Raw genomic sequence first — 25732 nt, 5'->3', positions numbered from 1 at the left:
TTTCTTTATTTAATTATTAATTTTTTAAAAAAAACAACTCTTTTCAATTTCTTATTTTTTTAACTTTTTATTCTTTATTAAATCTCATTAATACTATCAACAAAACCACCCTCAGATGCCATTAAGGAAAAGATAATCAAATGTCATGGATACAAAAGAAAGAGAGGAAACACAGCTAGATGAGGAAAAATCTATGGAGAAAAAATTTAATATATTGAAAACCTTGGAGCTAAATGACAGAGAATTCAAGATAGAAATCCTAAAAATCCTCCGAGATATACAAGAAAAACGCAGAAAGGCAATTTAGGGAGCTCAGAAAACAATTGAATGAACACAAAGAATATATTTCCAAGGAAATTGAAACTATAAAAAAAAATTAAACAGAGATGAAAAACTCAATTCTTGAGCTGAAAAATGAGGTAAGAAGCTTAGCTAATAGAACAGGCCAGATAGAAGAGAGGATTAGTGAAATAGAAGACAAGCAACTTGGGGCACAACAGAGAGAAGAAGAAAGAGACTCAAAAATTAAAAAAAAAAAAAAAATGAGATAGCCCTACAAGAATTATCTGACTCCATCAAAAAGAATAACATAAGAATAATAGGTATATCAGAGGGAGAAGAGAGAGAAAATGGAATGGAGAACATACTCAAACAAATAATAGATGAGAACTTCCCAAGCCTGTGGAAAGAACTAAAGCCTAAAGTTCAAGAAGCAAACAGAACTCCAAGTTTTCTTAACCCCAACAAACCTACTCCAAGGCATATCATAATGAAATTGGCACAAACCAACAGCAAAGAAAAAATTTTCAAGGCAGTCAGGGAAAAGAAGAATACAACATATAAAGAAAGGCCCCAGGAGATTATCATCAGATTTCTCAGGAGAAACTCTACAAGCTAGAAGAGAGTGGACCCCAATATTTAAAGTCCTGAAAGAGAGGAACTTTCAGCCACAAATACTATACCCATCAAAGCTATCCTTCAAATATGAAGGAGAAATAATAACATTCACAGATACAGAAAAGATGAGGGAATTTACATCAGAAAAGCCCCTCTCCAGGAATTACTAAAGGGGGTTCTCCAATCAGATACAAAGAACAAAAAAAAACAAAGGCAAAAGTAAAAGCTCCAAGAAGAACACAATAAAACCAAATTTAAACTGTGACAACAACAAAAAGAAAGGGGGGAAGAGGATGGAGATTAACAGTAGCAAAGGACAATGAAGTGCAAAAGTACTCACAAAATAGTTTGCTACAATGAACAGGGAAGGAACCCTTTTCATTACTTAAAGGTAACCACAATTGAAAAAACCACCACAGAAGCACATGAGATAAAAAAGATAGCAACAGAGGAAAGATGTATGGAATACAACCAAATAAAAAAAAAAGATAGAAAAACGAAAGAGAAGGATCAAACAAGATACAAAACTAACAGAAAGCAATATATACAATGGCAATAGGGAACTCACAAGTGTCAGTAATTACACTAGATATAAATGGATTAAACTCACCAATAAAAAAGCACAGAGTAGCAGAATGGATTAAAAAAGAATATCCAACTGTATGCTGCCCACAGGAAACTCATCTAAGTAACAAGGATAAAAACAAATTCAAAGTGAAAGGCTGGAAAACAATACTCCAAGCAAATAAAATCCAAAAAAAGCAGGTGTAGCAATACTCATATCTGATAATGCTGACTACAAGACAGCAAAAGTACTCAGAGACAAAAATGGCCATTTCATAATGGCTAAGGGGACACTGAATCAAGAAGACATAACAATTCTTAATATATATGCACCAAACCAAGGAGCATGAAAATATATAAGACAGCTACTTATTGACCTTAAAAAAAAATGAACAAAAGTACAATCATACTTGGAGACCTTGATATACCGCTGACGGCTCTAGATCGGTCATTCAAACAGAGAATCAACAAAGATATAGTGGCCTTAAACAAAACACTAGAGCACCTGGATATGATAGACATCTACAGGACACTTCATCCCAAAGTGACTGAGTATACTTTTTTCTCCAGTGTACATGGATCATTCTCAAGAATTGACCATATGTTGGGCCACAAAAACAACATCAGCAAATTCAGAAAAATTAAAGTTGTACCAAGCATATTTTCTGATCATAAAGCCTTGAAACTAGAATTCAACTGCAAAAACAGAATAAAAATCCCACAAAAATGTGGAAACTAAACAACATAATTTTAAAAAATGAGTGAGTCAAAGAAGAAATAAGTGCAGAGATCAAAAGACATATACAGACTAATGAAAATGACAATACGACATATCAGAATCTATGGGATGCAGCAAAAGCAGTGATAAGAGGGAAGTTCATATCACTTCAGGCATATATGAACAAAGAAGAGAGAGCCCAAGTGAACCACTTAACTTCACACCTTAAGGAACTAGAAAAAGAAGAACAAAGACAACCCAAAACCAGCTGAAGAAAGGAGATAATAAAAATCAGAGCAGAAATAAATGAATTAGAGAACAGAAAAACTATAGAAAAAATTAATAGAACAAGGAGCTGGTTCTGTGAAAAGATCAACAAAATTGACAAACCCTTGGCAAGACTTACCAAGGAAAATAGATAAGGAACTCATATAAACAAAATCCAAAATGAAAGAGGAGAAATCACCACGGACACCGTAGATATACAAAGAATTATTGTAGAATACTATGAAAAACTTTATGCCACTAAATTCAACAACCTAGAAGAAATGGATAAATTCCTAGAACAATACAACCTTCCTAGACTGAGTCAAGAAGAAGCAGAAAGCCTAAACAGGCCTATTAGTAGAGAAGAAATAGGAAAAAACCATTAAAAACCTCCCCAAAAATAAAAGTCCAGGCCCTGACGGCTATACCAGCGAATTTTATCAAACATTCAAAGAAGACTTGGTTCGTATTCTACTGAAAGTCTTCCAAAAAATTGAAGAAGAAGCAATACTTCCAAACACATTTTATGAGGCCAACATAACCCTCATACCAAAACCAGGCAAGGATGGCACAAAAAAAGAAAACTACAGACCAATATCTCTAATGAATACAGATGCTAAAATACTAAACAAAATACTAGCAAATCGAATACAACAACATATTAAAAAAATAATACATCATGATCAAGTGGGATTCATCCCAGAATCTCAAGGATAATTCAACATATGTAAAATGGTTAACATAATACACCATATCAACAAAACAAAGAACAAAAACCACATGATCTTATCAATAGATGCAGAAAAGGCTTTCGATAAAATACAACACAATTTTATGTTTAAGACTCTCAACAAAATGGGTATAGAAGGAAAATATCTCAACATGATAAAGGCCATATATGATAAACCATCAGCTAACATCATATTAAATGGCACAAAACTGAAGGCTTTCCCCCTTAAATCAGGAAAAATACAGGGTTGTCCACTCTCTCCACTCCTATTTAATGTGATACTAGAGGTTCTAGCCAGAGCAATCAGACAAGACAAAGAAATAAAAGGCATCCATATCGGAAAAGAAGAAGTAAAGGTATCACTTTTTGCAGATGATATGATCCTATACATCGAAAACCCCAAAGAATCCACAAAAAGACTACTAGAAACAATAAGCCAATACAGTAAGGTCGCAGGATACAAAATTAACATACAGAAGTCAATAGCCTTTCTATATGCCAACAATTAAACAATTGAGAACGAACTCAAAAGAATAATCCCCTTCACGATTGCAACAAAAAAAATAAAATACCTAGGAATAAACATAACAAAGAATGTAAAGGACTTATATAATGAAAACTATAAACCATTGTTAAGGGAAATCGAAAAAGATATAATGAGATGGAAGAATATACCTTGTTCTTGGCTAGGAAGAATAAATATAATCAAGATGGCCCTATTACCCAAAGCAATATACAAATTTAATGCAATTCCCATCAAAATTCCAATGACATTTTGTAAAGAAATAGAGCAAAAAATCATCAGATTTATATGGAACTATAAAAAACCCCAAATAGCCAAAGCAATCTTAAAGAAAAAGAATGAAGCTGGGGGCGTTACAATACCTGACTTCAAACTATATTACAGGGCCACGATAATCAAAACAGCATGGTCTTGGCAGAAAAATAGATACTAAGTCCAATGGAACAGAATAGAAAGTCCAGAAATAAAACCACATATATATAGTCAAATAATTTTTGATAAAGGGGCCAACAACACACAATGGAGAAAAGAAAGCCTCTTCAATAAATGGTGCTGGGAAAACTGGAAAGCCACATGCAAAAGAATGAAACTGGACTACAGTTTGTACCCCTGTACTAAAATTAACTCAAAATGGATCAAAGATCTAACATAAGAACTGAAACAATTAAGTACATAGAAGAAGACATAGGTACCCAACTCATGGACCTGGGTTTTAAAGAGCATTTTATTAATTTGACTCCAAACGCAAGAGAAGTGAAGGCAAAAATTAATGAATGGGACTACAACAGGCTAAGAAGTTTTTGCTCAGCAAGAGAAACTGATAACAAAATAAACAGACAGTCAACTAAATGGGAAATGATATTTTCAAACAACAGCTCAGATAAGGGCCTAATATCCAAAATATACAAAGAACTCATAAAACTCAACAACAAACAAACAAACAATCCAATAAAAAAATGGGAAGAGGACATGAACAGACACTTCTCCCAGGAAGAAATACAAATGGCCAACAGATATATGAAAAGATGCTCATCTTCTTTAGTTATTAGAGAAATGCAAATCAAAACTGCAATGAGATACCACCTCACACCTGTTAGATTTGCTATTATTAACAAGACAGGTAATAGCAAATGTTGGAGAGGCTGTGGAGAAAAAGGAACCCTCATACACTGTTGGTGGGAATGTAAAATAGTACAACCATTATGGAAGAAAGTATGGTGGTTCCTCCAAAACTGAAAATAGAACTACCTTATGAAGAGAAAATCGAATATCATGGATACAAAAGAAAGAGAGGTAACACAGCTAGATGAGGAAAAATCTATGGAGAAAAAATTTAATATATTGGAAACCTTGGAGCTAAATGACAGAGAATTCAAGATAGAAATCCTAAAAATCCTCCGAGATATACAAGAAAACACAGAAAGGCAATTTAGGGAGCTCAGAAAACAACTCAATGAACACAAAGAATATATGTCCAAGGAAATTGAAACTATAAAAACAAATCAAACAGAGATGAAAAACTCAATTCACGAGCTGAAAAACGAAGTAACAAGCTTAGCTAATAGAACAGGTCAGATAGAAGAGAGGATTAGTGAAATAGAAGACAAGCAACTTGAAGCACAAGAGAGAGAAGAAGAAAGAGACTCAAAAATTAAAAAAAATGAGATAGCCCTACAAGAATTATCTGACTCCATCAAAAAGAATAACATAAGAATAATAGGTATATCAGAGGGAGAAGAGAGAGAAAATGGAATGGAGAACATACTCAAACAAATAATAGATGAGAACTTCCCAAGCCTGTGGAAAGAACTAAAGCCTAAAGTTCAAGAAGCAAACAGAACTCCAAGTTTTCTTAACCCCAACAAACCTACTCCAAGGCATATCATAATGAAATTGACACAAACCAACAGCAAAGAAAAAATTCTCAAGGCAGCCAGGGAAAAGAAGAATACAACATATAAAGGAAGGCCCCAGGAGATTATCATCAGATTTCTCAGCAGAAACTCTACAAGCGAGAAGAGAGTGGACCCCAATATTTAAAGTCCTGAAAGAGAGGAACTTTCAGCCACGAATACTATACCCATCAAAGTTATCCTTCAAATATGAAGGAGAAATAAAAACATTCACAGATACAGAAAAGATGAGGGAATTTATCATCAGAAAACCCCCACTCCAGGAATTACTAAAGGGGGTTCTCCAATCAGAAACAAAGAACAAAAAAAAAAACAGAGCCACAAGTAAAAGCTCCAAGAAGAACACAATAAAACCAAATTTAAACTGTGACAACAACAAAAAGAAAGAGGAGGAGAAGATGGAGATTAACAGTAGCAAAGGACGATGGAGTGCAAAAGTACTCACAAAATAGTTCGCTACAATGAACAGGGTAGGGACCCTTTTCATTATTCAAAGGTAACCACCATTGAAAAAACCACCACAGAAGCACATGACATAAAAAAGATAGCAACAGAGGAAAGATGTATGGAATACAACCAAATAAAAACTAAAGATAGAAAAACAAAAGAGAAGGATCAAACAAGACACAAAACTAATAGAAAGCAAGATATAAAATGGCAATAGGGAACTCACAAGTATCAATAATTACACTAAATGTAAACGGATTAAACTCACCAATAAAAAGGCACAGAGTAGCAGAATGGATTAAAAAAGAAAATCCAGGCCCTGGCCGGTTGGCTCAGCGGTAGAGCGTCAGCCTGGCATGCGGGGGACCCGGGTTCGATTCCCGGCCAGGGCACATAGGAGAAGCGCCCATTTGCTTCTCCACCCCCACCCCCTCTTTCCTCTCTGTCTTTCTATTCCCCTCCCGCAGCCAAAGCTCCATTGGAGCAAAGATGGCCCGGGCGCTGGGGATGGCTCCTTGGCCTCTGCCCCAGGCGCTAGAGTGGCTCTGGTCGCCTCAGAGTGATGCTCCGGAGGGGCAGAGCATCACCCCTGGTGGGCGTGCCGGGTGGATCCCGGTCGGGCGCATGCGGGAGTCTGTCTGACTGTCTCTCCCCGTTTCCAGCTTCAGAAAAAATACAAAAAAAAAAAAAAAAAGAAAATCCAACTGTATGCTGCCTACAGGAAACTCATCTAAGTAACAAGGATAAAAACAAATTCAAAGTGAAAGGCTGGAAAACAATACTCCAAGCAAATAACATCCAAAAAAAAGCAGGTGTAGCAATACTCATATCTGATAATGCTGACTACAAGACAGGAAAAGTACTCAGAGACAAAAATGGCCATTTCATAATGGCTAAGGGGACACTGAATCAAGAAGACATAACAATTCTTAATATATATGCACCAAACCAAGGAGCACCAAAATATATAAGACAGCTACTTATTGATCTTAAAACAAAAACTGACAAAAATACAATCATACTTGGAGACCTCAATACACCGCTGACGGCTCTAGATCGGTCATCCAAACAGAGAATCAACAAAGACATAGTGGTCTTAAACAAAGCACTAGAGCACCTGGATATGATTGACATCTACAGGACATTTCATCCCAAAGTGACTGAGTATACATTTTTCTCCAGTGTACATGGATCATTCTCAAGAATTGACCATATGTTGGGCCACAAAAACAACATCAGCAAATTCAGAAAAATTGAAGTTGTACCAAGCATATTTTCTGATCATAAAGCCTTGAAACTAGAATTCAACTGCAAAAAAGAGGAAAAAAATCCCACAAAAATGTGGAAACTAAACAACATACTTTTAAAAAATGAATGGGTCAAAGAAGAAATAAGTGCAGAGATCAAAAGATATATACAGACTAATGAAAATGACAATACGACATATCAGAATCTATGGGATTCAGCAAAAGCAGTGATAAGAGGGAAGTTCATATCACTTCAGGCATATATGAACAAAGAAGAGAGAGCCCAAGTGAACCACTTAACTTCACACCTTAAGGAACTAGAAAAAGAAGAACAAAGACAACCCAAAACCAGCCAAAGAAAGGAGATAATAAAAATCAGAGCAGAAATAAATGAATTAGAGAACAGAAAAACTATAGAAAAAATTAATAGAACAAGGAGCTGGTTCTTTGAAAAGATCAACAAAATTGACAAACCCTTGGCAGACTTACCAAGGAAAAAAGAGAAAGAACTCATATAAACAAAATCCAAAATGAAAGAGGAGAAATCACCACGGACACCGTAGATATACAAAGAATTATTGTAGAATACTATGAAAAACTTTATGCCACTAAATTCAACAACCTAGAAGAAATGGATAAATTCCTAGAAAAATACAACCTTCCTAGACTGAGTCAAGAAGAAGCAGAAAGCCTAAACAGACCTATCAGTAGAGAAGAAATAGAAAAAACCATTAAAAACCTCCCCAAAAATAAAAGTCCAGGCCCTGACGGCTATACCAGCGAATTTTATCAAACATTCAAAGAAGACTTGGTTCGTATTCTACTGAAAGTCTTCCAAAAAATTGAAGAAGAAGCAATACTTCCAAAGACATTTTATGAGGCCAACATAACCCTCATACCAAAACCAGGCAAGGATGGCACAAAAAAAGAAAACTACAGACCAATATCTCTAATGAATACAGATGCTAAAATACTAAACAAAATACTAGCAAATCGAATACAACAACATATTAAAAAAATAATACATCATGATCAAGTGGGATTCATCCCAGAATCTCAAGGATGGTTCAACATAGGTAAAACGGTTAATGTAATACACCATATCAACAAAACAAAGAACAAAAACCACATGATCTTATCAATAGACGCAGAAAAGGCTTTCGATAAAATACAACACAATTTTATGTTTAAGACTCTCAACAAAATGGGTATAGATGGAAAATATCTCAACATGATAAAGGCCATATATGATAAACCATCAGCTAACATCATATTGAATGGCACTAAACTGAAGGCTTTCCCCCTTAAATCAGGAACAAGACAGGGTTGTCCACTCTCTCCACTCTTATTTAATGTGGTACTAGAGGTTCTAGCCAGAGCAATCAGACAAGACAAAGAAATAAAAGGCATCCATATCGGAAAAGAAGAAGTAAAGGTATCACTTTTTGCAGATGATATGATCCTATACATCGAGAACCCCAAAGAATCCACAAAAAGACTACTAGAAACAATAAGCCAATACAGTAAGGTCGCAGGATACAAAATTAACATACAGAAGTCAATAGCCTTTCTATATGCCAACAATGAAACAACTGAGAAGGAACTCAAAAGAATAATCCCCTTCACGATTGCAACAAAAAAAATAAAATACTTAGGAATAAACATAACAAAGAATGTAAAGGACTTATATAATGAAAACTATAAACCATTGTTAAGGGAAATCGAAAAAGATATAATGAGATGGAAGAATATACCTTGTTCTTGGCTAGGAAGAATAAATATAATCAAGATGGCTATATTACCCAAAGCAATATACAAATTTAATGCAATTCCCATCAAACTTCCAATGACATTTTTTAAAGAAATAGAGCAAAAAATCATCAGATTTATATGGAACTATAAAAAACCCCGAATAGCCAAACCAATCCTAAAGAAAAAGAATGAAGCTGGGGGCATTTCAATACCTGAGTTCAAACTATATTATAGGGCCACGACAATCAAAACAGCATGGTATTGGCAGAAAAATAGACACTCAGACCAATGGAACAGAATAGAAAGTCCAGAAATAAAACCACATATATATAGTCTAATAATTTTTGATAAAGGGGCCAACAACACACAATGGAGAAAAGAAAGCCTCTTCAATAAATGGTGCTGGGAAAACTGGAAAGCCACATGCAAAAGAATGAAACTGGACTACAGTTTGTACCCCTGTACTAAAATTAACTCAAAATGGATCAAAGATCTAAACATAAGACCTGAAACAATTAAGTACATAGAAGAAGACATAGGTACTCAACTCAGGGACCTGGGTTTTAAAGAGCATTTTATGAATTTGACTCCAATGGCAAGAGAAGTGAAGACAAAAATTAATGAATGGGACTACATCAGACTAAGAAGTTTTTGCTCAGCAAGAGAAACTGATAACAAAATAAACAGAAAGCCAACTAAATGGGAAATGATTTTTTCAAACAACAGCTCAGATAAGGGCCTAATATCCAAAATATACAAAGAACTCATAAAACTCAACAATAAACAAACAAACAATCCAATAAAAAAATGGGAAGAGGATATGAATAGACACTTCTCCCAGCAAGAAATACAAATGGCCAACAGATATATGAAAAGATGCTCATCTTCTTTAGCTATTAGAGAAATGCAAATCAAAACGGCAATGAGATACCACCTCACACCTGTTCGATTAGCTGTTATTAGCAAGTCAGGTAACAGCAAATGTTGGAGAGGCTGTGGAGAAAAAGGAACCCTCATACACTGTTGGTGGGAATGTAAAGTAGTACAACCATTATGGAAGAAAGTATGGTGGTTCCTCAAGAAACTGAAAATAGAACTACCTTATGACCCAGCAATCCCTCTACTGGGTATATATCCCAAAAACTCAGAAACATTGATACGTAAAGACACATGCAGCCCCATGTTTATTGCAGCATTGTTCACAGTGGCCAGGACATGGAAACAACCAAAAAGCCCATCAATAGATGACTGGATAAAGAAGATGTGGCACATATACACTATGGAATACTACTCAGCCATAAGAAATGATGACATCGGAACATTTACAGCAAAATGGTGGGATCTTGATAACATGATACGAAGCGAAATAAGTAAATCAGAAAAAAACAGGAACTGTATTATTCCATACGTAGGTGGGACATAAAAGTGAAACTAAGAGACATTGATAAGAGTGTGGTGGTTATGGGGGGAGGGGAGAAAGGGAGAGGGAAAGGGGTAGGGGGAGGGGCACAAAGAAAACTAGATAGAAGGTGACAGAGGACAATCTGACTTTGGGTGATGGGTATGCAACATAATTGAACGACAAGATAACCTGGACTTGTTATCTTTGAATATATGTATCCTGATTTATTGATGTCGCCCCATTAAAAAATAAAAACTTAAATCTTGAATTGCAAAATAACTGTTTCTTACAGATAAAAATTAATGTCAGATTTGAGATCAGCACACTTGATTTAGATACGAACAAGTGTTTTTGTGAATGCAACAAAAATTTTGTTCCCCAGTGTAATCATTAATTATTTCCTGATGTCTCTTCCTAAAACATTATTTTCTAGTTATGTCTTAGGTCAGGGGTCTGGAACCTATGGCTCGCTAGCCAGATGTGGCTCTTTTGATGGCTGGTGACCTTCTGTACCTGGCCTGTCCTTCCTGCTCCACTCGTGTCTGTCTAACTACCTACTGTACAATTCCATGTTTTGGTTTTAGTGCTGTTTGTTTGGAAACTGTCTTCTTGGTGTGTGTACATTATACTTTCACTAATTACTACTTTAGTAACTTCTATTATTGTTGAACTTTAGACAACCTGTAGGGTTCTGGTGTGGTTTTAGGAATTGAAGACAACAGACCATATATTATGACAAAAGCTGGTACTATTGTCCTTATTTCTCAGGAAATTTTGAGGGTTTTGGAGCCCTGGGCCAGGAAAATGTGGTCATCTGAATAACCAAATATGTATTTCTTATATATCACAACATTGTGCTTAGTCATTTGTCTAATGCATCTTCTTTTTATCATTAACTTTTCCATATATGTAGAGAGGATCAGATGTTTATGCTCTTCCAAAAAAAAAACAAAAAACTTTTTTTTTTATTATAATGTACAAGCACAGTGACCTCAGCCTTATTTTGAAATCATTCATTTGGTAATTATTCAGTACTACTGTGCAATGTTATGTGTAGTGTTTCTTCCATTTTTATTTAGTAAATTTTTTTATGACTCATCTTTTCAAAGTGTACATGTGTGTGTGTGTGTGTGTGTGTGTGTGTGTTAAATGTATCTTGTATACAAGTAGAGTATTTTGATAGTTTCACAAATCCTAGCTCAAAGTTAAAAAGTTTTTGTATAGGAGTTTGAGCCACTGGAGAAACTATACCGATCTTAATGACATAATGTCTAAAAGACATGATGAATCTAATTATCATAGGATAACCTATTTATACTGCTCAAATAAAAAAATAAGGCAGACATAAAAATGGCAAGAAGACACTCTTAATTGTATTCTGATCTTAAATCTATTTTTTAGATATTAAAGAAATCTGTATTTTTAGCCTATCGTTAAGAGTAAAAAACAACAATGGCTTGTAACAATTTTACAAACATTCAGGAACCTGAAGTTTTCTTACATGATAACATGATGAACACCAAGAACCTGACACACATCTGCAAGCTTTGATTTATTATTCTAATTCTAGAACATATGCAAAGTGAAAACTAACTGAATTTTGTACACAAAGTTTCTCATTGATTAATTATTTACAGAAACAGATATTTGAAAAATTGCCTTGAAGTACAAAAATGAGGACTTGTTCAACTAAATCATGATTAGCTATTTAATGGAGAAATATATTCTCCTTAAAAGTTACTTATATAAAGCCTGACTGGTGGTGGCACAGTGAATAGAGCACAGGTTCACCAGCTTGAACTCAGAGTGGCTGGCTTGAGAGTGGGGTCATCAACAGGATTCCATGGTTGCTGGTTTAAGTCCAAAGGTCGCTGGCTTGAGCCAAAGGTCGGTGGCTTAAGGCCAAAGTTGTTGGTTTGAGCAAGGTGTCACTGGTTCAGCTGGAGTCCCCTGGTCAAGGCTCATATGAGAAGCAATCAATAAATAACTAAAAGTGACATGGCTACAAGTTGATGTTTTTCATCTCTCTCTTTTTCTGTCTTTTTCTTTCTCACACACACAAAAAGGAAAAAAAGTTACTTATATGAAGAATATTTAATGGCATTGGTAAAAGAGAAAAAATGTAAAAAAAATTGTCTGTTATTTATAATTAAATAGAACAGTATATATTTAAGGTACGGACATATCAATATTATTTTTCTATATCCTCAAAGAAGAAAAATATTTTAAATTTTTATAATTTAAAATTATATCTATTTTCAAAATGTTTTATGGTTAACATGCTAAACATATTATAAACCATTATTATAAAGTTAAATAATTTTTAAAACTAACAATTAAAAATATATTATATACTCAGATTATCACATTTTATAATAATATATTATATTTACTGATAATGTATTTACTAATATGAATGTAGAAATGGATATTCCAATACAAATTATTGGTTAAACTGAGAAAATCAATCATTAGCCTTCTTCTACTAGGTTTTATAATATATTTAAAATGTGCTTTATATGTACAGAGAGCTGAGGTCTTTTTAAGTTTTTTTTTAATTTACTTTCTCCAGTTCTGAGATAAAGTATGTTGGCTCTAGATAAATTTATGGATTCAACTACTCTGACCCACTTAGAACATCCATACAAAATTGGAGAACAAATGGCATATTTACAATCAGAGTTTGCAGTATGGATGTGGATGGGTAAGTCACAGAAGATTCTTTTAAACAAAAATAGGAGCTTTAAAATAAAACTCACCCTTTATGGTCACTCCCTTGCAGAGCTCATTTACTTTTATGGTTTCAACCATTATTTCTATGTCAAACAACTCCCAAATCTGTATTTTCAGGCATGATCACTCACTCTAATTCTGAATCCATATTTCATACACAGTTCCACTTAGACATTTAACAGCCACTGCAAACTCGAAATAACCCACGATAACTCTCCCCACTCAATAAACACATTCTATTTTCTGACTTTCCAATTTTGCCAATAGCATCTAAATGTGCCTAATGCACCATACCCTTCCCATTCTCTCAACAGCTACAACTTGCTAGTATCTGAATTCCTCTGGGCCCTTTAGCTCATGGGTAGGTACAATCAACAAGTTCCATTGACTCCTTTTTTCCCTAACCTTCTATAACTTTGTAGTGCAGCCAGCAACACTCTAATCTAGCCTTCAACATCATGTCTAGAGACCTGCATTGTCTTGGACAACTTTAAATACAGTAGAAATACTATAGCTGGCCTTTCTTTTTAATTTATTTTTTTAGTGTGTGCTCTATATATCTTTTTTTATTTTTTATTATTTTTAATGGGGTGACATTGATAAATCAGGGTACATATGTTCAGAGAAAACATCTCCAGATTATTTTGACATTTGATTATGGCGGCATTGTTCACAATAGCAAAGATCTGAAAACAGCCCAAGTGTCCGTCATCAGATGAGTGGATTAAAAAGCTTTGGTACATATATACTATGGAATACTACTCAACCATAAGAAATGATGACATCGGATCATTTACAATAACATGGATGGACCTTGATAACATTATACTGAGTGAAATAAGTAAATCAGAAAAAACTAAGAACTATATGATTCCATACATAGGTGGGACATTAAAATGAGACTCAGAGACATACACAAAAATGTGATGGTAACGAGGGGGGGAGGGAGGAGAGAGAGTAGTGGCGGGGGCACAAAGAAAACCAGATAGAAGGTGAGGAAAGACAATTTGACTTTGGGTGAGGGGTATGCAACATAATCAAATGTCAAAATAATATAGCTGGCTTTTAATCAATCTCCCTGCCTCATCCACAAGCTATAGTTAACATAGCAAGAGTTGAGAATTATGTTATTTAAATTCACTCTATGCATATAGAAATGAACTCATTGTATATAATGAACTGTATTTACATTGATAAAATTCAAACCTCAGAATATTCAAACAAAAGGTACAAATTTCCATTCACCCTTCAATCATTTTTTTTATCCAGGACCTAAGGGATTCCTAGTCATCTTTATTCTAGGCTCATTAGGGATAGAAAGAAGGCTAAGACAAACTTCCAAATGATATATAATCAAATTGGTGATAGGACACTCAGGCAAACTAAACAAAAGCAAATGAGATAAAATAAAAAACAGACATCTCTAAGTATCAAAACCTAATGTGTATTTGCTTATGTGTTATAGAGCATATTTTCAGAGAGTGGGAGCCGATGTTATATTATTTTAAAGGAGGAGAAAAAATAGGTTCCCAATGTATTCAAAGACCCAGACATCTTCCTACATCAGTAGAATATTTTAAACCACCAATATAACAATCCATTGAAGATTTATGCCGAATACAATGTTTTAAAGATACCAATTATCAAATTACTTAACTTCAGTGCATCTCAAAAGATATGTTTACTGGTAGAATACAAAGATACTATACTATGTCAGATATAGATTATATTTGTTTTTTGCCCTTACAAAAGGAGAACTGTGACTCACCATATAAATTAGAAAAAGAGAAAAAAAAGATAAGAAAGAAACTAAAGACAATATCTGAATTACACCTAAATTGATAGTGCCTGAGGGTGATTAGTAGCTGCAACACTGTGTGCCATAATGCTAAGCTCTCAGGAAGGATGAGCAAGTGGTTAGTAACAACAATGACATTTCAAAAGAGAGGTTGAGCTAAGAGATTAACATTCTAACATTCTTTCAGAGGTCAGCATTTTTACTGATGTATGAATATATTCATTAAATCAGTGTTACAATTTGGTTCATGAATTTGGAGTATACCATTTTGCAAGTTATTACAGTCAAGGTTGAGACATTGAACAATCAGAGATCAAGGGATACACCTTTTTATTAGTTACCAAATTATGTGTTTGGGATTATATATGCTATAGAAGAAATTAAATAGATGAGGGCCAATGGCAAAGCTATTCTAAATTGAAGATACATGAAAAAGAGCCAAAAAAGTGAGTTCTAAAGAATGGTTAAAGTATTCCAGCTGTGTGTAGAGCAGAAAGTCAGAGATAGTGGAGAGAGATTATTATTAAAGGATACACATACACACACACACACACACACACACACACACACACACACAAGTACACACAAAATAAAAGTACATAAGCAGAAATACAAACTTGCAAACAACATTCAGTAGTTACAAAGAACCAGAAATTCTTAATACACGTTCATTATATATCTGTGTTAACTTTGTATATATATATAATATGTGTTTGTAGAGAGGCACACACAATTTATTATATTTATAACTATGACAATGTTTTGTAGTTACAAAATAGAATTAAAGAAAAAATAACCTCTAGTAGTAACATCATCTTTAAATAAGACGGAAGATGGAACATTAATTTTATAAAAGCCAAAAATAAAATGTTTAATAAGTAATTGGCTAGTAATTCACATCTGATTATATTAAATTGTAACCACATTCAACTTTATTTTTAAAGATGACCATAATTAGAACTATGGCATTTTCATATATTTATACTTTATTTATTGAATCAGAGATAAATAGTAGCAGCTACATTTGTGATAAAAAAAATCAAAAGAATTAACATTGGGTGTTTTTTTTTTATCAAATTTGGCCCACTTCCTTTATAATAAATATAACAGTTAATATAAATGTTTTACCTTTTTAAAATAAGCATATCTATTATTTTTTGCTATGTTACTATGTAACATTGTTTTTAAGAAATTTGATAAGGTAAAGATTCATTTAAAATTTTGAGACAATGTACATAAAACCTGAAAAGACAAAATTTCAGAATTCAAACAATACAGATATTTTCTTTTCTTTTTTTTTTAAATTTTATTTATTTATTCATTTTAGAAAGGACAGAGAGAGGGGGAGAGAGAGAGAGAGAGAGGAGAGACAGAGAGAGAAGGGGGGGAGGAGTAGGAAGCATCAACTCCCATATGTGCCTTGACCAGGCAAGCCCAGGGTTTCAAACCGGCGACCTCAGCATTTCCAGGTCGACGCTTTATCCACTGCGCCACCACAGGTCAGACAGATATTTTCTATTCCATTTCACTGTTATGTTCTCTGGAGCGCTGTACACACATGTATGCATAAACTCTCTCTCTCTCTCTCTTTCTCAGTCTGTTTCTTTCTCAAAAGCACACACAGCTACATGAAGACAATTTATTTTAAAACATAGATAACAAAATAGCAAGCAGAGCTAAAATCTTTTTCTTAGCCTTACCTATTCCTTGCCCATAACCTTGCAAGAATAAAAAAGAAAATCCCAGAGGGTAGAAATTAAGGTTAAAATTTTTTATTTTTACCAAAAACTGAAACCAAAAGTTTCAGATTTAAGGAAAAATCATACAGCTATTAAATATAAAATATGAATAAACAAAGCTGGCTTAAATATTAAATGATGTAATTTCATAGAAATGTGAATACTTTGATGATGGTAAGGACAATGTGCCATCTTGCAAACCAGGTACAGCAGAATTTTGGGTCTCTAAGATTCCTCCATAAAAGAATAATTGCCTTGGTAATTAAATTACTATTGCTTTCAATATATAAAATGATAAGATTTGTTTCTGTTATGGGAGGTTTTTATTTTACATTGGTCAGGTTAAAACTGCTCCAAGTCCTGAATACACGTTCCTGACAGCCTAAGGTTAATTGAATGGACAATTAGTTTTTCTTCATTTGTCAAGGATATTGTAAATTCTAGACAAGAAGGTGGATTAAACTAAATTATCATTCATATATTTTTTAATTTTTTCATAATTATATTATCCTAAAAATAATTTTGGTAATATGTACAAATGAAAGCCATGAAGCTTATAATCTTGATAAAATTTAAGGCAGAATTCCAATCCTCTAGGGAAGTCAATAGCAAGTAACTGCTAAAACATTAGAATAATTGTTTTTACTTTTTGAGGACACATTAATGAAATCAACAACTCAAAGAAAAATGAAAGGCAAAATTAAATTAATTAAAATATAATCCTTATTCTCCACATACACTCGTGCAACAACAATGAACTATTGTTGTAATTAACTTATGCATAACAGTGTACTAAGCAATAGAAAAGAAAAAAATTCAGTTTACGTATTATTGCAGGGGTGATGAGAAATCCTAACCAATCAAAACTCAATTACATGATAGTCTATTTTCAAAGACCAGATTGTATTGCAGATTATATGAGGTCTGGGGTCATAGGTGAGCAGCAGCATTTCTATGAAAGGAAATTATCTAAAAGGTAGGTAAGGGTCAGATTAAACTGTATCCTTCAGGCACGAAAGCCCCTAATATACATGGATTGAAGAAAAACCACAAATGGACACACCTAGTTTGCATCCTGCTTCTCTTCTTTTCCCATTTGAGGTGCCTCATACACATGCATTTAAACACCTCAGCCTCAGACTAGAATTCTGGTTATAACTATCTTAATACCCAGCCAATAACTATGTTTGGTTTTATTTTAGGTCTGTGTATCCACTCTCCAGGGGAAGTGGGTTTGGGGATTATTTAAACAAGGATTAAAAATCTGGTTCTAAAACTATGGATTTGATGGGCAACGCTTGAATGGGCTCATTCCCTTGGCTCCAGAGATTCTAGTCACATGAGGTAGGTCACAGCTGGAGTAAAGATAAGGATCTTCAAAGCAAAAGGTCTAGGGCATACGTATGACACGTACATGTGGTAAGAATTTACAGAAGAATTTCAAGTCCTAATGACTGACTAGATATTAGATTCTAGAGGTTAACGAGGAATTTACAGCTAATTTGAGGTTATAAAGCAAGAAGTAGGATGGAAGATGGGAATGACTAAGGAAGACTGAAAGGTGAACTGGGGTGAGTGTTAAATATTTTTAATTTGCCCTATTCCTCTGTATCTACAAAATAAAAAGAAGATGAAGACTGGAAGTTGAATTTTATTTTAGTTAATATAATGAGGCCAAAGGTATTGTGCTCATATGAGTGTAAATCAGTGTCTTTTGCAAATAAAGAAGGAAAGGTTTAAACTGTTTATTTTTAAATACAAAACAAAATTCGGTTGTACCTAGCATTCATGTAACCCACAACTTTATAGCTGTAGTAAGAAATTGTTAACTTCCTAATGAATCCGTACACTCCTCTCTTGTTCTCTCTCAAAGGGTAGCATTACAGTTACACTTAAGAAGGAATTTTTTCAGATTCTTCACAAGTGTCACTATTTCATTCTTTGAACACTTCAAAGCATAGGGATCTAGAGAACTAACACTAAGTCTCTTTGAAATGTGCATTACAATGATATTGCTTCCACTTCATATTACTGCTCCATTTTCAGACACTGCACGTTTGGATCCAAATAAGAGGCAATTATGAAGAGTTGAAATGGAGATGGCCTTTGCCTCTTGAAGTTTTAAGAGGTTTTCTACTTTATTGCAATTTGTGAGAGAGCAGCAACTCTTCTGAGAACTGAATAGTGTCTTAAATGACATGTTTGGCAATCAGGCAACCACTACCCATCAGATTAGTCAATGTTAAAGAGAAATGCACAGGAGATAATTCTATTCCAAAAACTGGTATTTACAAGAAGGGATGAAAGAAATGATTCTTTTTATTAAGATCAAAATTAGTCAGTAAACCCTTACACCTAAGCAAGACTTTCCTAACACAGGCAACAAATCTTTATTCTCTTAATAATTCCCAACAGTAAAAGCAAATGCCATTTTCCTGTGTACTGTGAAAATAACATTTCATTTGTTCCATTGTGTTCCCAAACTAGACTGTTATATTGAGAATCAGTAATTGTGGAAAATGGAAATTCTGATTCCTGGGGAAAAGCAACAATAACAGTAATACTTTTATAATTAGTTCCCATGAAGAAATAATTTTAAAATCAGACATGAGAAGAGAGAAAAAATAACCATAAAGACCTGGTATCTTGATAGATTTTGTATTCCCTCAAACTAAAGCATTATAAATATTTATAATAATATCAGGACTCAATATATTGATCTTAGATATATGATCTAAGAAATAAAATAAGTTGACTGATTTTATTATCCTCACAGGAACAACTTTTTGTACATGAATCCAAAAAGGGTCAATGTAAATAACAGAATCAAATGAGAAAATTTCTCAGTGCTGTGAAATGCATGTCAGTCCGTCAAGATAAAAGTCATCACAGTGTGTAGTTTCTGGCATCCTCATGATCTTCGATGAAATCTCGGCAGCATTTAGAGGCTACAGTGCAGCAGTGTGAGTTTTTGTCTCAGTGGTGACTCATTATCAATAACATTTAGGGCAGGTGACTCATAAGGGCAAAATTTTGAAATTTGATGCATTTTTTTCTATTTTTTTGCGATGCAAAAATTTATTTTGTCTTTGTATAAAAATATTTTTTAATTTTAATTTTTGCATTACAGTTGGCATACAATATAATATTAGTTTCAGGTGTATAATATTATGATTATAGTTATTCATCAAAAATGTCTGTGTGTTTGGTTTTTGTATTCTGTGTCATGCTTGGGAGGATCTCCTATTTTAAAACCCCAAAAGTTTCTTTTCAAGTACTTGGGGATGAACAGTTCTTGAGAAATTAATTTAACCCTTGCTGTTTTATATGCCTACAGAGTCAAGACATCAACTTGTCGGTGTATTATTTTACAGGAAAAAATAATGGCACAGGGTCTGGAAATACTATGTCAGTGTGATCAGCAACTTTTTTCCTTTTCTATCCAACACCATGGGAAGCCAAATCAAAATCAGAAAGCACTTCATTGATTTACCACAAGACCTAATGGTTTCAGGAGAGAGAAATACTCGAGAAGTCCATCACATCAGCACATTCTCTTTATAAGATGGATGTGTGCAAGAGTCCAAGGGTGGCTTGGAAACAAAGCAAGGCAAGTGGGTGAATCAAAGACCAATGTGCCTGCCTGAGAAAGCTACAAGCCACTTTCATGATTTTGATGAGTTTCCCTTCAAAAGCGGAAAAACACATCCCCTTGGCTACAGGAACTTTATAGTTACTTTTCTACCCCAGAGAAGGACTTCAGATTTCAGATCACTGTTAATGTGTGCTTGTTGCTGCACTGTACATGAGTCAGTGTGATGCACCTCTTTCCTGGTGACTTTCCTTTTATCTCTGCTTTTATGGCTAGCCAAATCTTTCTTTGGAATGACACAAGAGTTTTTAAGTAGTTTAAAGCAGTTCATTTAAAGTACTGATAAATCCTTGGTCTTCTTGGCTATTCCTTTACACGTGATTTTAAAAATCCATTATCTATATAATCCACTATTTATATAATACAAAAGTTACCTATATAAATATTTTTGTTTATTTCAATGTAGCAGTTTCTGTTTCAAAGGCAATCCATTTTCCAATGTACTCAAAACTTAGAGAGTAATGACCTAGCATCTTTATATTAAGAAAAAAATGTTTCCGTACATGTAACATAGCTTTTCTTTGGTCCTTTCCATAGCAAAACTTATGGATAACATTTGCATTCCTTAATTGACAATTTCTCATTGGCAACTTTATTATTTTTTCCTTTATAAACTATTATGTGAAAGGGTTTACTTATTTAAAATTGCATATATGATGTGCAATAATAATTAAATTCAAAACAAGCTGTTTCTCACTCCTAATTCTAAATTCTCTGTCCCTGTATTAAACAACTTGGTGTTTTTTCTATAATCTTTTTGTGATCATTTTCCTAAATTCTTTGTGTCATTAACACTTTCATTTGATAATGACCTAGCATCTTTAATAAGAAAAATAAGTTTTAGTACATATACTATGGCTTTCCTTTGCTTATTTCCACAACAAAAAATCTTACGGATAACACTTGCTCATAAGAAACAATCTTTTATTTCTCATTGTCTCCTCAACCAAGTGGACTTTTATCTTTTCGAGTTTGTAAAACTTACTTTTATCAAGTTCATCAATTAATCTATGTTAGCAAATTTAGTATTCACGTCTTTGATTTATCTTAATATATTTGGAAAAAGTAAATACTTCTTGAATAAAATAACTTGTGCTCTTGGAGACTGCACTCCATAATATCTTGGTTTTCCTCCTAGTTTACCACCCACACTTTCTAATTATCTTTGTCTGGTATTTTCTCTTTGACTTAACTCATTAATGTTTTAATGCTCCAGGATCATCAGTCTAGGCACTCTTTATCTCAACCTTTACACTTTCAGTGAATTCAATCTCATTGACCTACATACCATTTATATAAACACACTTGTATTTCTAGCTTTAACTTTCCTCAGCACACCAGTATATTTAATAGCCAAGGTCTATCCATCATCTTGTACTTAATATGTACAAAATGGGCTTTTAAACTTGTTTTTATAGCCACCACCCCAAAACCCAAACCTCACTCCTGTGTCTCCCTTTGTCATTTCTATTTCACTAAATGGCAGCACAGTTGCTCAAGTCAAATAGCTGGAATTCATCAGTAATACATTTCTTCATTACATCTAATCCATCCATATATCAACTCACATTCAGAATATACCAGAATAAGACATTTCCTTCTATTTTCTTTGTTACCTTATCAGTTTCTACATCTCTACTACTGTCAGAATGGTTCAACCAATGATTATCTCTAGCTGAGGCGGTTGCAATAGTTTTGTAACTATTCTTTGAGTTTCAATACTTAGCCCCTTGAATCCAATTCTCCACTGAGCATTTAAAATGACTTTTTAAAATGTAAAGCAGATCATGTTATTTTTCCTCCTAATCCTCTACATTCCTTCTATTCCCCCCCCTCTCTCTTTATCATATTTAATAATGAATGAAATTTTTTATCTTTGTCTAAAAGATTTTAAATTATCAAGCCCTGACTGGCCCTCTACTTGCCTCTTAAAAGACCACTTGTGATTGCATTGAGCCCACCCATATAATTCAGGATCATTTCTATATCACATGGCTAATCTCCACAATCCTTTTTGTCATATTAAGTAATGTTTTCAGAGATTCCAGTAATTATGACATGGACATCTTTGGGAGACCATTATTCAACCTACTGTAGATTCCTACCCTCCTCTCTGACACAAGAATTTCCCCACTCAGTTTTGCATACCACCTTCATGCTGCTCAGCATATACTAACCAATCCCTTTGTTTATATTTTGATCATGCTCATCACCATTGAATCTGACTTTTCAATTTCCGGTCACTTTTGGTTATTTCTCATCATATTTTACTTAATCATTTAAGTCTCAGATAAAAAGATCCCTTTTTAAGAAAACTTCAACTGTCTAAAATTTCCTGGACATCTGAAATAGTTGCTGTTTCTAGTCTTTCTCTACTCCACTACTCTATTATAGTCTTTACTATAGAACACATACCATTCTAAAAGTATTGGAGGCATTCACTTTTAAATTTTACTTTCTATCTCTTACCATAACTTAACCTATGAAAGTTGTAAAAAAATTACTTAGAATGTTGTAAATCCTGAGCAAATATGTCTAAATAATGTAAATAAATAAATGAAAGGACAATACCTGAAGTGGAGGAATTGGGCTTTTAAAGTATTATTTGGTATTCACAGATATAGTCTGTGAAAACTGTCCCAATTTCTTCATTCACATTGTTTCCTTATTTGGACATCTCTCTATCAGTCTCTACCTCCACTCAAACTCTATCCATTCTTGATGGTCCCAAAATTCCAATCCCAAGTAGTTACCCTATCAGAAACCTCCTGTGACTAGTCACTTTTATCTGCCTCTGAAATGCCAAGAAACAATGTTAACATTCCTTTTCCATGTCATAATTTTTTATTCTGAATGGCACTGATACACAAACTTCATTAAGTTAATAATGAGTCTGCTTTATTTCAAATATTGTTTATGTTTGTAATACCAGCATCAAAGCACACAGGCAAGAATAAGAATAATTCTTTCCCTCGGGGAAATTCGAATATAATCAGAAGTTTAGATATTAATTATTATCTGTGCATATTAGACAGTTTGTCAATATTTGCTGAATGAAGAGCAAGTTAAAAATTATTCAAAAAGTATATAATTTATTGGTTGAATATGAAGACACCTCAAGAAGAACTTGAAAATATTAGATGTATATGTAGCCTGTGAGTATCAGTTGAAAGGAAATAGCCTTTTCTTCTGAACTAAGCATGTGATTGTTTAAAACAATCAAAAAAGGTAAAATAATGACAATAATGCATATATAAAGTAAACACATTCTAAAATTTTTCTAATCATTAATTTATCAGGGAACCAGGCAGATGTTATAGCTGTCAAAAAAAGATGTAAGAATACACATTTATACATCAGAAGTTTTAAAAGATTGTACAAATGAAGAAAAAGGTTGGGGAAAGACAAGTTAATCTCTCCAAGATAGATAGAATTTACATATCTACAGGTGAAATTTATTTTTGCATTGCTAAACATTACCTCCAACTCACAGAGTTGTAAAATAGCCCAGAGACAGGGAAAAATGAAAACCAGGTAACCACAAGAATGTCCTGTAGATAATGCATAGTTTTTTATTTGAGCATAAATGCCCTGTCATTTTTGTAAAGGTTAAGTGGACTCAGAGTAAGTGGTTTCTAAGGTATTTACTACAAGAAATGCACCATTTATTGCCATTTCATAAGAAAGTAAAACATGCATGTTTATATGTTTTTGTTTATTTTTCTAAGTACAGTTTTATTTAAGTTTAATGTGTCTGAACATATATTGAAAATATTCTCCAGTATTTTTCTTTTTTTATTTAAATGAAATTTATTGGAGTGACACTGGTAAACATAATTATACAGGTGGCAGGTGCCCAATTCTACAACACATCTCTGTGCACTGTATTGTGTTTGAATCCTAAGTCAATTCTTTTTCCTTCATCATTTATCACCTCTTCATAACTTTGATATCTAGAAGCTTTAATTTTATATAAATAAATCAAGTAACCTCCCTTCATTTGTTTTTACTTTGTATATTACTATATTTCTTAAAGTAATTACTTGACTCCCATTTAATGAACAGAAGAACACTTACAAATATTTTTTCTCTTATTTTACCAATATTTTCTTTTAATTTTTAAAATTATATGTAATGATATATGTAATTATTTTATTTTTAGATTTTTTAAAATTAATTTTAATGGGGTGACATTGATAAATCAGGGTACATATGTTCAGAAAAAACATCTCCAGGTTGTTTTGACATTTGATTATGCTGCATTCCCATCACCCAAAGTCCAATTGTCTTCGGTCACCTTCTAACTGGTTTTCTTTGTGCCCCTCCCCCAACCCCCTCCCTCTCCTCTGCCCCACCCCATAACACCCACACCCTAGTCCATGTCTCTGAGTCTCATTTTTATGTTCCACCTATGTATGGAATCATATAGTTCTTAGTTTTTTTTTATTTACTTATTTAGCTCAGTATAATGTTATCAAGGTCCATCAATATTGTTGTAATTGAATGGATGTCATCATTTCTTGCTGAGTAGTATTCCATAGTATATAGGTACCAAAGCTTTTTAATCCACTCATCCACTGACAGACACTCAGGCTGTTTCCAGAACTTTGCTATTGTGAACAGTGTTGCCATAAACATGGAGGTGCATTTCTTCTTTGAAACAGTGCTATGGTGTTCTTGGGGTATATTCCTAAAAGTGGGATAGCTGGGTCAAAAGGCAGTTTGAATTTTAATTTTTTGAGGAATCTCCATACTGTTTTCCACAGTGGCTGCACCAGTCTGCATTCCCACCTGCAGTGCAGGAGGGTTCCCTTTCTCCACATCCTCGCCAGCACTTATTCTGCTGTTTTTTTGATGAGCGCCATTCTGACTGGTGTGAGGTGATATCTCATTGTGGTTTTAATTTGCATTTCTCTAATGATTAGTGATGTTGAGCATTTTTTCATATGCCTATTGGCCATCTGCATGTCCTCTTTGGAGAAGTGTCTATTCATTTCTTTTGCCCATTTTTTGATTGGATTGTTTGTCTTCCTGGTATTGAGTTTTACAAGTTATTTATTAATTTTGGTGATTAATCTCTTATCAGATGTATTGTCAAATATATTCTCCATTGTGTAGATTGTCTTTTTATTCTGTTCTTATTGTCTTTAGCTGTGCAGAAGCTTTTTAGTTTGATAAAGTCCCATTTGTTTATCCTGTCTTTTATTTCACTTGTCTGTGGAGACAAATCAGCAAATATATTGCTGCAAGAGATGTCAGAGAGCTTACTGTCTATGTTTTCTTCTAAGATGCTTATGGCTTCACGGCTTACATTTAAGTCTTTTATCCATTTTGAGTTTATTTTTGTGAA

The 25732-nt window shown here is 33.7% G+C and overlaps 1 protein-coding gene across 2 annotated transcripts in view; it reads left to right on the top strand.

Annotated features, from left to right (window-relative positions):
- Positions 1-25732, top strand: part of LRRTM4 (leucine rich repeat transmembrane neuronal 4) — an 870522-nt gene that overhangs the window by 761553 nt on the left and 83237 nt on the right. The window lies entirely within an intron of this gene.

This window comes from Saccopteryx leptura, chromosome 3 (genome assembly GCF_036850995.1).
Source record: "Saccopteryx leptura isolate mSacLep1 chromosome 3, mSacLep1_pri_phased_curated, whole genome shotgun sequence".
NCBI classification, from domain to species: domain Eukaryota; kingdom Metazoa; phylum Chordata; class Mammalia; order Chiroptera; family Emballonuridae; genus Saccopteryx; species Saccopteryx leptura.
Note: the sequence above shows the minus strand (reverse complement) of the source record. Positions and strands in the feature narration are given on the sequence as shown.